Raw genomic sequence first — 11,572 nt, 5'->3', positions numbered from 1 at the left:
ATTGGCATTCTGTTGACTGGAAAAATAGTCTACAAGTATTTCTTGGCAGTTTTGGTTTCGCTCCAAGCGCAATTGCTATAACCTGCAGTGGGACAGTACGACGCAAAGCTCTTTCTTTGCCTTTGTTGTTTTGCTCGAAGTGGCGATAGCGCGTTCTGAGCCGATATTTGTGCCGCGGTGTAATGTCGAAGCCCTGACGAGAAAGCGACGGCATCGTAAACGCTGGAAGAACATGTTTTGACCGTTCTGACCTTGGTTTGTTAAGTGTGTAGGTTGGCGCTGTAGGGGTACGTGCTTTATGAAACTCCGTAACATTAAAAAGAAGGCACTACTGATATAAGACATAGACAGTTGTACTTCTAGAGGCTTGACAATCAGATTTTATTGAGGGCTTCATTATGCATTGTTCGTTTATGTGCTCATTGAAATGCGTGTTTTAGGACTTTTTGAGAACACAAACTTACTTGTGGTAGGAAGGGTTGCTGCTTCCTTGGTGTAGTCTAGTGTCGCAAAATGGGTAAGTGCAAATCCACGCCATAACGCTTCGGAAGCGGTACGTCAATATAAAATATAATGAAGAATACTCGTAGGAGGCCACAAGCGTCCTAGCTAGCACTGCAGTAGATGTGCTTAAAAGTACTTGAAGACGTTCAGCAATCATGACTGCCGACGCAGCCTTTCGAAAAAGCGAGAGAGTTGGCAAGTGCCTGTCGTCTGTGAAAAAAGTCTCGCGTTCGCAGCGAGCTGGCAGGCGTCATAACAGACGACACTTGTATCATTCCTCTCAAAGGCGCAACACTTTCTCACAATACAAAATGTTTATTTACATGAATACTTGATGATTATTTTTACATAAGTACATGCACGGTTGTTATTGTTGTCGTAAGAATAAATAATTATTCTCTGGCGTTAAATAGGGAACGGAATTGCAGAAGAATGCATACCCTAGTGTGCCCTGGTGGTAAACCGTGCTTCAATCTCAAGTCATACAAAGTTTATGCAATGTGTTGTGCATTATATAAAGATACTGCAAAAATAAAATTAAATTTTACGCGATAATATCTGAGTATAGCTTCGTTCACTGCGCCGCAAGCAAATGCCACTAATCTATAAAGACCGAAGTCAATCCGAAGCATGTACTTCCCATCATTCCCATGTAGGTTGAGGCAACGCATGGAGGAAGGAAACTGGGGAGAAGCCCTATCTAAAATCCCTTAAACTTCGTAAAGTAGTGCCACGCTTTGAAGAATGCCGCCTCCTCCTCGCACGCTCTGGCCGAGGCCGATGCCGCGTCGCTATTGGCGTAATAGCATCACGTGGGCCCTCGCGCCGTGTATCAGCGCCATTTTTGCTCGAGAAGCGTCTACGGAATTTTGTAAGAAACTCTATGGCACGGAGGAAGGAAACTAAGGAGAGGCCCTGACGTCACTCTTTGTGAAGCAAAAGGGAAGCCGGAAGTTGGCGTTGCTCATGGCGATGCTCCGCCTTTTGTGCCACCCTCCTCTCTTGTTTACATCTTTCGCGAAACCACGCCGCGTTGCGCGTGGGGTCGCGCGCGGAGCGCGCGCGCTCGCGCAACATCCGGCAGAGCACGGTGCAGGTAACACAACGCAACAAAACACGGTGACTAACGCAAACCCGCCCACACAGCGCCTTTGCCACGGCACGAAACCTACCAGAGCAACACGTGTGAGCGCTCAAAAAATCAGAACAACGCCGCCATTGTGGCCCAAAAAGCGGGGCCGTACAGCAAAAAAAAATAAAAAAGCAGCAAAAAAATGAGACCCTACTACGTCATTTCCGCCACACTTTTCTCCTAGCGCGCGGAGGGGTAACGTTGGAGGGGGTAGGGCCTCTCCTTAGTTTCCTTCCTCCGTGCTCTATGGTCTACGGAGTGCACATGTTGGCGCCGTTGCTACGCTCGAGCAGTGTAGGCGGCGCCACGGCCGAGGAGGGAGCGTGAAAGAGAGAAGAAACGAGGAGTGAAGGCGGAGGAGGAGAGTGTTAGGGGGCGTCGTGTGAGGACATGGCACGCCTGTTTGGAAATTCTACCACGGACGAAATTGCCGATGGCCTGCTTGCTGTCGCTGATGACAGTATTCGCTTCCGCATGCATGGTCATGGAAATCGCGGTTTCCTCTGCATCCACCACTCAGCCAGCCGTGATTGTTGTATGTTCTATCAATCCTCCGTTGTGATCCGCTACCACCGCGGTCATGAGGTCGCCGCGAGGGTGTCTGGCTGCGTCTGTGTAGACCACTCCATCTTGCGAGCCGTAGCGTCCCCAAATGGCTTCACTACGGGCCTGCCGACGGCCCTGATGGAACTCGGGGTCAATGTTGCAGGGTAGAGGTGGGGCATAAATATGCCCCCTGACCTTTCGCGGAATCGTCATGTACTCTGTATCCTCAGAGATAGACTCGAGACTGAGCTTCCGGAAGACAGTGCGGCCAGCCGGGGTTTGCGAGAGACGACGGACTTGGGCTCTTATTCGGGAAAAACGAAAGCCCATGGAGTTTAAAAAATACCACGTGACAACGTGCTCTGTGCGCCCGAATGCGCCGCGATTACAGCGCTCTCAAGAGTGATTTGTAAAAACACCGCCAGCGCTGCGCCTTCGCTTCACTTATGAGAAAGGGCATCAACCTTTGATCGCTCTGACATTGCCGGCAGCGGCTGGTGACGGCACTTCGAAAAAGTGCTTCGTCAGCAACCGCTCGCGCCTGTCACCGAAGAGCGCACCGTCATCAGCCGTTTATTAATCTGATATGACGAGAAGAGCAATTTTTTGTGCAGCGTTCAAGTCGATGCGGAATAGAAAAAATGCACACAAAACATGCATCATACATCTGGAACCTGCGCGCGAGAGAGCATCATTTGTTACAACGCCGATTTTTTTCCAAGCTGTGCCAGCGTCTAGATGTATGTGAGCTCGACTGTTTATTACTGTCGTGCCGCGCAACCGTTTCGAAGCATTTGTTTGCAGTGCCGAAAGCATGCCGTACTCAAGCGAGCAGAAGGCGAACATATATCACTCTTACACTCTTAAAACTGTTGCACCCTTTGGGGTGTAAATTTGTCACACAACAATAATCATCATCTGCCTTGCTTGCGTTTCCTTTCCTGAAAACTCGGCGCTCGCTACTTTCCTGTCGAGAATGCTGCGTCACACTGATAACGCGCATGCCGTTCGTGACTGGGAACTACCGGGCTCGCCGCGTTAGAGAAAGGAAACGCGGGCAAGACGGATGACGATTATTGTTGTGGGACAAGATTAGCCACCAAAGGGTGTAAATTTTTCTAAGAGTGTAGAAAAATTTACACCCTTTGGGGCGTATCTTGTCCCACAACAATACTCGTCATCTGTTTTGCCCGCGTTTCCTTTCTTTAACGCTGCGAGCCCGGTACTTCCCAGTCACGAACGGCATGCGCGTTATCAGTGTGACGCAGCATTCTTGACAGGAAAGTAGCGAGCGCCGAGTTTCAAGAAAAGAAACCCAAGCAAGGCAGATGACGATTATTGTTGTGGGACAAATATACACCCCAAAGGGTGCAACCGTTTTACGGCTACACTCTTAGAAAAATTTACACCCTTTGGGGCGTATCTTGTCCCACAACAATAATCGTCATCCGTGCTGCCCCCGTTTCCTTTCTTTAACGCTGCGAGCACGGTACTTTCCAGTCACGAACGGCATGCGCCTTATCAGTGTGACGCAGCATTCTCGACAGGAAAGTAGCGAGCGCAGAGTTTTCAGGAAAGGAAACGCAAGCAAGGCAGATGACGATTATTGTTGTGGGACAAATATACACCCCAAAGGGTGCAACCATTTTAAGAGTGATAGTCTTAGCCTTGGAAGCGGCACTGGGCAACAAGAGGAAAGCTGCCAAGATATACTGAAATTGTGAATGTGGGGAAAGACCTAGCGCGAACACAATTATGAAGGGTTACTTGACGCTGAAAGAAACAGGTAGCTTCAAGAAGACGCGGCACAGAAAGGGGAATATTAGTGAAGAGGCTGAAGGAGACATTTTGACTTTCATGACTGCAAACCCTTATTCCAGCGTGCGTGATGCGAGTGGCGAGGTAGGGCATTTCTGTCTTCAGTGTCAATAGTTCTTAGTAAGACTGAAGTGCATCCGTATCACCTCAAACCGCATCAAAAGCTGCAAGAAAGAAACTTTCAATGGCGGCTTGATTTCTCAAATTCGATCCTTGTGAAGGCCGGACAGGCCGCCATTGGAATCTGAACCTGGCAACGATTAACGCTAGAACGTTATCTAGTGAGGCGAGTCTAGCAGTGCTATTGGAGGAATTTGAGGGCAGTAAATGGGATATAATAGGGCTCAGTGAAGTTAGGAGGACAAAAGAAGCATGTACAGGCGCCCAAATCTTTAACTGGTGTGCGGGAGCGACGACTTTTCCGTGCGTCAGCGCCGTTTGACGGGGCGAGGCTGGAAACAGTCTGAGGCTAAGCGCATGCGGACAAAGCGCGCTCAGCTGGGCCCATCGTCTACTAGGCTGTTTCCAGCCTCGCCGGGTCATACGGCGCTGACGCCCGGAAAAGTCGCCGCTCCCGCACACCAGTTAAAGATTTGGGCGCCTGTACAGTGCAAAAAGCAGGCACGTCCTGTGCTCTGGGGCTTAGCGGAGAGACGAGAACCAAGTATGGACAGCTGGGCTAGTTGGTTGCGATTAGCACTATGAAACATCGTTCCAGTGCACAATTGAACACGGACGAGAAGAGAAAGACAACACGAACGCCGGATAGACGAAAACTAGGAGTCGGATTCCTGATTAATAAGGATATAGCTGGTAGCATAGAGGAATTCCATAGCATTAACGAGAGGGTGGCAGGTCTTGTTGTTCAACTTAATAACAGGTACAAATTGAAGGTCGTACAGGTCTACGCCCCTACATCCAGTCATGATGACCAGGAAATCGAAAGCTTCTATGATGACGTGGAATCGGCGATGGGTAAAGTCAAAATAAAATACACTATACTGATGGCCGACTTCAATGCCAGGGTAGGCAAGAAGCTAGCAGGCTGGAGACAAGTCAGTGGGATGCCATAGCTTCGAGGAATATCAGTGGAGAGTTATTGGTAGAGTTTGCAGAACAGAATAATATACGGATAATGAATGCCTTCTTCCGCAAGCGTAATAGCCGAGAGTGGACGTGGAGGATCCTGAATGGCTAGACTAGAAATGAAATAGACCTTATGCTCTGTGCTAACCCTGGCATCATACAAGATATGAACGTGCTCGGCAAGGTGCGCTACAGTGAGCATATGATGGTAAGAACTCGAATTAGCCGAGACTTGAGGAGGGAACGGAAGAAATAGGTACATATAAGAAGCCGATCAATGAGTTAGCGGTAAGAGGGAAATAGAGGAATTCTGGTTCAAGCTACAGAACAGGTATTCGGCTTTAACTCAGGAAGAGGACCATAGAAACAATGAACGACAATCTTATAGGCATCATTAAGGAGTGTGCAATACAAGTCGGCGATAACTCCGTTAGACAGGATACCAGTAAGCTATCGCAGGAGAGGAAAGATCTGATAAAGAAACGCCATTGTATGAATGCCTCTAACCCTACAGCTAGAATAGAACTGGCAGAACTTTCGAAGTTAATTAACAAGCGTAAGACAGCTAACATAAGGAAGTATAATATGGATAGATTTGAACATACTCTTAGGAACGGAGGAAGCCTAAAAGCGGTGAAGAAGAAACTAGGAATAGGCAAGAATCAGATGTATGCCTTAAGAGAAAAAGCCGGCAATATAATTACTAATATGGATGAGATAGTTCACGTGGCTGAGGAGTTCTATAGAGATTTATACAGTATGTGGCACCCACGACGATAATGGAAGAGAGAATAGTCTAGAGGAATTTCAAATCCCACAAGTAACGCCAGAAGATGTAAAGAAAGCCTTGAGAGCTATGCAAAGGGGAAATGCAGCTGGGGAGGATCAGGTAACAGCAGATTTGTTGAAGGATGGTGGGCAGATTGTTCTAGAAAAACTGGCCACCATGTATGCGCAATGCCTCATGACCTCGAGCATACCGGAATCTTGGAAGAACGCTAACATTATCCTAATCCATAAGAAAGGGGACGCCAAAGACTTGAAAAATTATAGACCGATCAGCTTACTGTCCGTTGCCTACAAACTATTCACTAAAGTAATCGCAAATAGAATCAGGAACACCTTAGACTTCTGTCAACCAAAGGACCAGGCAGGATTCCGTAAAGGCTACTCAACAATAGATCATATTCACACTATCAATCAGGTGATAGAGAAATGTGCGGAATATAACCAACCCTTATATATAGCATCCATAGATTACGAGAAAACGTTTGATTCTGACGAAACCTCAGCAGTCATGGAGGCATTACGGAATCAGGGTGTAGACGAGCCGTATGTAACAATACTGAAAGATATCTATAGCGGCTCCACAGCCACCATAGTCCTCCATAAAGAAAGCAACAAAATCCCAATAAAGAAAGGCGTCAGACAGGGAGATACGATCTCTCCAATGCTATTCATCGCGTGTTTACAGGAGGTATTCAGAGACCTGGATTGGGAAGAATTGGGGATAAAAGTTAATGGAGAATACCTTAGTAACTTGCGATTCGCTGATGATATTGCCTTGCATAGTAACTCAGGGGACCAATTGCAATGCATGCTCACTGACCTGGAGAGGCAAAGCAGAAGAGTGGGTTTAAAAATTAATCTGCAGAAAACTAAAGTAATGTTTAACCGTCTCGGAAGAGAACAGCAATTTAGAATAGGCAGCGAGGCACTGGAAGTAGTAAAGGCCATCTACTTAGGGCAGGTAGTGACGGCAGATCCGGATCATGAGCCAGAAATAATCAGAAGAATAAAAATGGGCTGGGGTGCGTTTGGCAGGCATTCTCAGATCATGAACAGCAGGTTGCCATTATCCCTCAAGAGGAAAGTGTATAATAGCTGCGTCTTACCAGTACTCACCTACGGGGCAGAAACCTGGAGGCTTACGAAAAGGGTTCTACTGAAATCGAGGACGACGCAACGAGCTATGGAAAGAAGAATGATAGGTGTAACGTTAAGGGATCAGAAAAGAGCAGATTGGGTGAGGGAACAAACGCGAGTTAATGACATCTTAGTTGAAATCAAGAAAAGGAAATGGGCATGGGCAGGGCATGTAATGAGGAGGGAGGATAACCGATGGTCATTAAGGGTTACGGACTGGATCCCAAGGGAAGGGAAGCGTAGCAGGGGGCGGCAGAAAGTTAGGTGGGCGGATGAGATAAAGAAGTTTGCAGGGACGGCATGGCCACAATTAGTACATGACCGGGGTTATTGGAGAAGTATGGGAGAGGCCATGATATACTACTATCAAAACTACATCGGTATGGATTCAGAGGTCAAGCGAAGCAGTTTCTCGAAAGCTATCTTTCTGGTCGCAAGCAATGTGTTAAAATCGACAAATCCGTATCAAGTGTTCATTCCATTCTCTGTGGCGTGCCTCAGGGCTCGGTATTGGGACCATTACTCTTTTCCTTGTACATAAATGATCTGCCAGATGCTTTGAATTATGCACAAACTATTATGTATGCTGATGACACAGCCCTTCTCTTCTCTAGTCATGACCATAATATGCTCGAAAGGCACGCTAATAGTGATCTTTCTCAGATGTGCCAGTGGTTTTTACAAAACAAATTAACAATACACACCTCAAAGACTAAATACATTGTGTTCTCTAGTCCATATAAAAATTCATATAGCTTAAATGAGTTACGAATAGGCGCAAACCCCCTCGAACGAGTCGATCAACAGGTATATCTTGGAATAACCCTAGATTCAGCTTTCAATTTTAATCCTCACATAATTCGAGTAAGCAGTAAATTGAGACGGGCTTGCTTTATCCTAATAAAAGCTAGAAAGTTCTTCCCGCTTCGCACATTAAAAATTTTGTATTATTGCCTTTTTCAAAACAATATGACCTACTGCGTGGAATCCTGGGGACTTACCTATAACACGTACTTAAATCAAATAGTAATTTTACAAAAAAGAGCACTTCGAATAATAACACATAGTAAACACACAGATAGATCCGCTCCGCTATTTCGTCACTTAGACATTACACCTTTCTTTGCTATGCGGGATTTCAAACTAGCTTGTGCGGTTATACATATACTAAGCCATAACATCCCACTATCATCATCTGTTTTTGTATATCCATCCCGTCCAACTAGAAATTTTTTCAGTTGTCGATTTAACCTTCCAGCTGTTAATAATGTGTATGGTAAAAGAACTATCGCCTATGCCACTGCTAAAATTTGGAACCAGCTGCCTGCTAACTTAAAAGTAGGTCAATTCTCAATCGCCGATATAAAAAAATTTTTCCGAAGCCAGCAATATTCGACTCCGCTATAAGTCTGTGTTTTCTCTTTGATGCATTCTTCCTTTTATTTTTTTATCTTTTTATTTTTTTTTACTTTTTTATTTTTTATGTTGTCCTCCGAACTATTGTATAATTTCTTGTGCATTTCGCCTGCCTTTGTGTATAACCGCCGTATAACTGCTGTTATGTGAATCCTGTGTAAAATACTGAGTTGTCTCGCTATAATTATTTTTTCGCACTTCCTGCATGGGCCCAAGTCTAGCCGAGAAGGCTAAGGGCCCAGATGCTTCACATGTATTTCTGATTAGCCGTTTGAATAAACTGATTTCTGATTCTGATTCTGATTTGCCCTGCAGTGGGCGTAACCAGGCTGATGATGATGATAATAATAAGTTGCCCGCTCTATGCGGAGCATTTAGATGCATCACTGATCAGAAGCACCCACCCTAACAACTCAATAAGTTTGTACTAAATTCTCAAAATTGTTTTAGGATCCCTTAAAGTACTCGAAGGCTATTACAGTGAAACCTCGTTACTACAAACACCACATTCACAAACTTATCAGATTAACGAACTTTTCAGAAATCCCCTGCTGACTTCTTATAGTTTCAACGTAAAAAATATTTCAGAACTACAAACTTCAGAATACCGAACTTTTCAAAATAACGATTGTTATTCAGTTTCTTTGTGATGTCAATGCCTCAGTACTACGAACTAATATTATGAAATCTGCGGATCCTTACATTTCTGTGTATCTTTCAAAGCAGCTGCAACAGTAGGCTAGCAGACGACAAGGCGCACAGAGCAGACGTCGCAGTGCATGGGTTCAGAAAACCCGAGACAGCACCAAAGAAAAAAAAAGGAAGGCAGGCGAGCAGAGGCGACAACATCAGGTTTTGAGACCGTATGCTCCACCCAAGAAGGTGTCGCTACAGTGTATCTAGTACACTGTAGTGTCGCTTAGCAATGGAGACGCGCCTCTTCCTTCTTTTTGCGCATGCTTCTTTCTTTCTTGCTTCGTTCTGCAGCCGGCCATACTAGTTACGCGCATGGTGAAATGTAACCTCTGTACTCGCGGGGATGCCACACGGTTGCACTTCGCACTTTTCAGATGGTGTCGTTTACGCAGACTTGCGCTTTGACATAGTTCAGGTGTCGGGACAGTTGCGGATTGCATGGCAAGAAACATGAAAAACAAACAAAAAGTAAGAAATATTGCACTTTCGAGGCGACATGGAGCTACCTCTTTATCAGTAGTTTTCTTGGCATCAGCATCTGTTTTGTGCACATCACTCTTATTATACAGCGTTTCGGTGGTGCGCGGTGGCGGAATCTATGGAAAATAGCAACAGCGCGTGCCAGCTAGGAGCCAACAGCGACGTTTTGATGGATAGCTCATATGGTGACAACTTATGAGCAGATGGGTTGATGGGCAGAATTATTCATTTTTGGGCTTTCAATATAACAATCTTTCACAATAACGAACAAATTACTGCAGCCCCCTGAAGTTTGTTAGATCAAGATTTCAATGCAAAAAATATTTGTATTTATGTAGCGCTTATTGAAAGCATAAAATATTTACACACCCTGCACCCCTTGGACTCTTCGACTGCGCATTCCATCTGGACTTTCCCGAATCGAGACAACTGTTCTCTGCTGACTGTGGCTTGGGGTGTCTTTTACGAATACATTTGTTTGCTGCATTGGAATGGCTGACAGTGCTGCCTGTGATAGTTGTGGCAGCGAGGAAACAATTGAACATATACTCTGTCATTGTTCCTGCTAAAGCTCCCAGAGACAGTCCCTCGTGAAGGAGTTGGCATGCCTCGACGATCGGTCGCTTTCTCAGCAGAGGGTCTTGCGCTGGCTGGTGCAGTCTTCACACCAGAAAGTGATGAACCACTAAAGTTCCTCCAATCAAGAGGCCTGTTTGAACGACTGTGACATTCCCGAGTTTCTTCGCGTATGCGTGTTTTCCTTTTTTTTTCTGTAATCTCCCTGTCTCGCTATATAGGTGCATTTTTCTTTATCTTTCTGTCTCCCCTTGCTCCGTGCCCTATGCAGGGTAGCAGACTGCATATCTTTCTTCTGGTTAACCTCCCTGCCTTTCGTATCTCATTTATCTCTCGCTCTTAAACAAAACAGCTAATACTTGGATTTATTATCTTAAGAACATGTGCTGTGCAAAATTTGGTTGGTGAGAAAATTCCGTGAGATATTGACATAACTGCAATTCATAAAGAATCATTACAAATGTTAGAAAACAGAACCGGCCAAATTTCTTGCCGTCTGCGCACAAATGTACCATATTTACTCGCATAATGAACACACTTTTTTTCCCGAAAAGTATGCACTATGTTGGGGGTGCGTTCATAGGCGGGGTAAAATTATGAGCAAGTTTTTTTTTTTTCCTGCTGTCACTTCTAAAGAAGTCAGTTTCGCCCGAAATGCGAACCATCGATTGTGATGGCAAATGTGTTGTCAGCTACCTGAAGTAAGGATAGTAGTTTTGTTGGCCGTATAAACTTGCAAACATTCCAACGCAAACTGAGCGGCGAGAACGCAGCCTGCACAAAGGCATGAGCCACCATCGAGCCAGCCCTCGTCGCAGATCGCTTTGAAGATAGGGCGCGCCATGGCCGCACAATGCGCAGTTGCTGCCGGAGCAAAACGCCCCCCCCCCCCTCCCCCTGCTTCACTCCCCTCCTCCCGGTGCAATGAGCGCGACGGAAGACGGCATGTTTCCTTCCCGCTTTCCTCCCTTGTATGCGCGAGATTGAACCGCGATCGCCGACGCCCCTCTGACACGGTTGTGCAATACACAGTTGTTGCCAGACTACAACGCCGCGGCCCCTCCCTCCCCCCCCTCCCCCCCAGCGCCTTTTGCATGATGAAAGACGGTGAGCGAGATTGAGCCGCGATCGTCAGCTTGCCTCGCGCGCTCTTGCTCGCACCTACACCACGTGGCAACAACGAGGCAGAAATGCGCCTGGAGCGTCCATATAATTGCTATCGCCATAAAAGTAGGATACACGGTACGACGATTCGGCGTCCAATGCGGAGTCGGACACAACTACACCTGCCCGATGCCATATCAGACACAGAATCGCACTGTGTGTCTCCTCTTTCAGGGCAGCAAGTTCAGGGTGCAATCATTATGCAAGAAAAAAAAGAAACACACTTCT

The sequence above is a fragment of the Dermacentor albipictus genome, chromosome 8 (assembly GCF_038994185.2).
Source record: "Dermacentor albipictus isolate Rhodes 1998 colony chromosome 8, USDA_Dalb.pri_finalv2, whole genome shotgun sequence".
NCBI lineage: Eukaryota > Metazoa > Arthropoda > Arachnida > Ixodida > Ixodidae > Dermacentor > Dermacentor albipictus.
Note: the sequence above shows the minus strand (reverse complement) of the source record.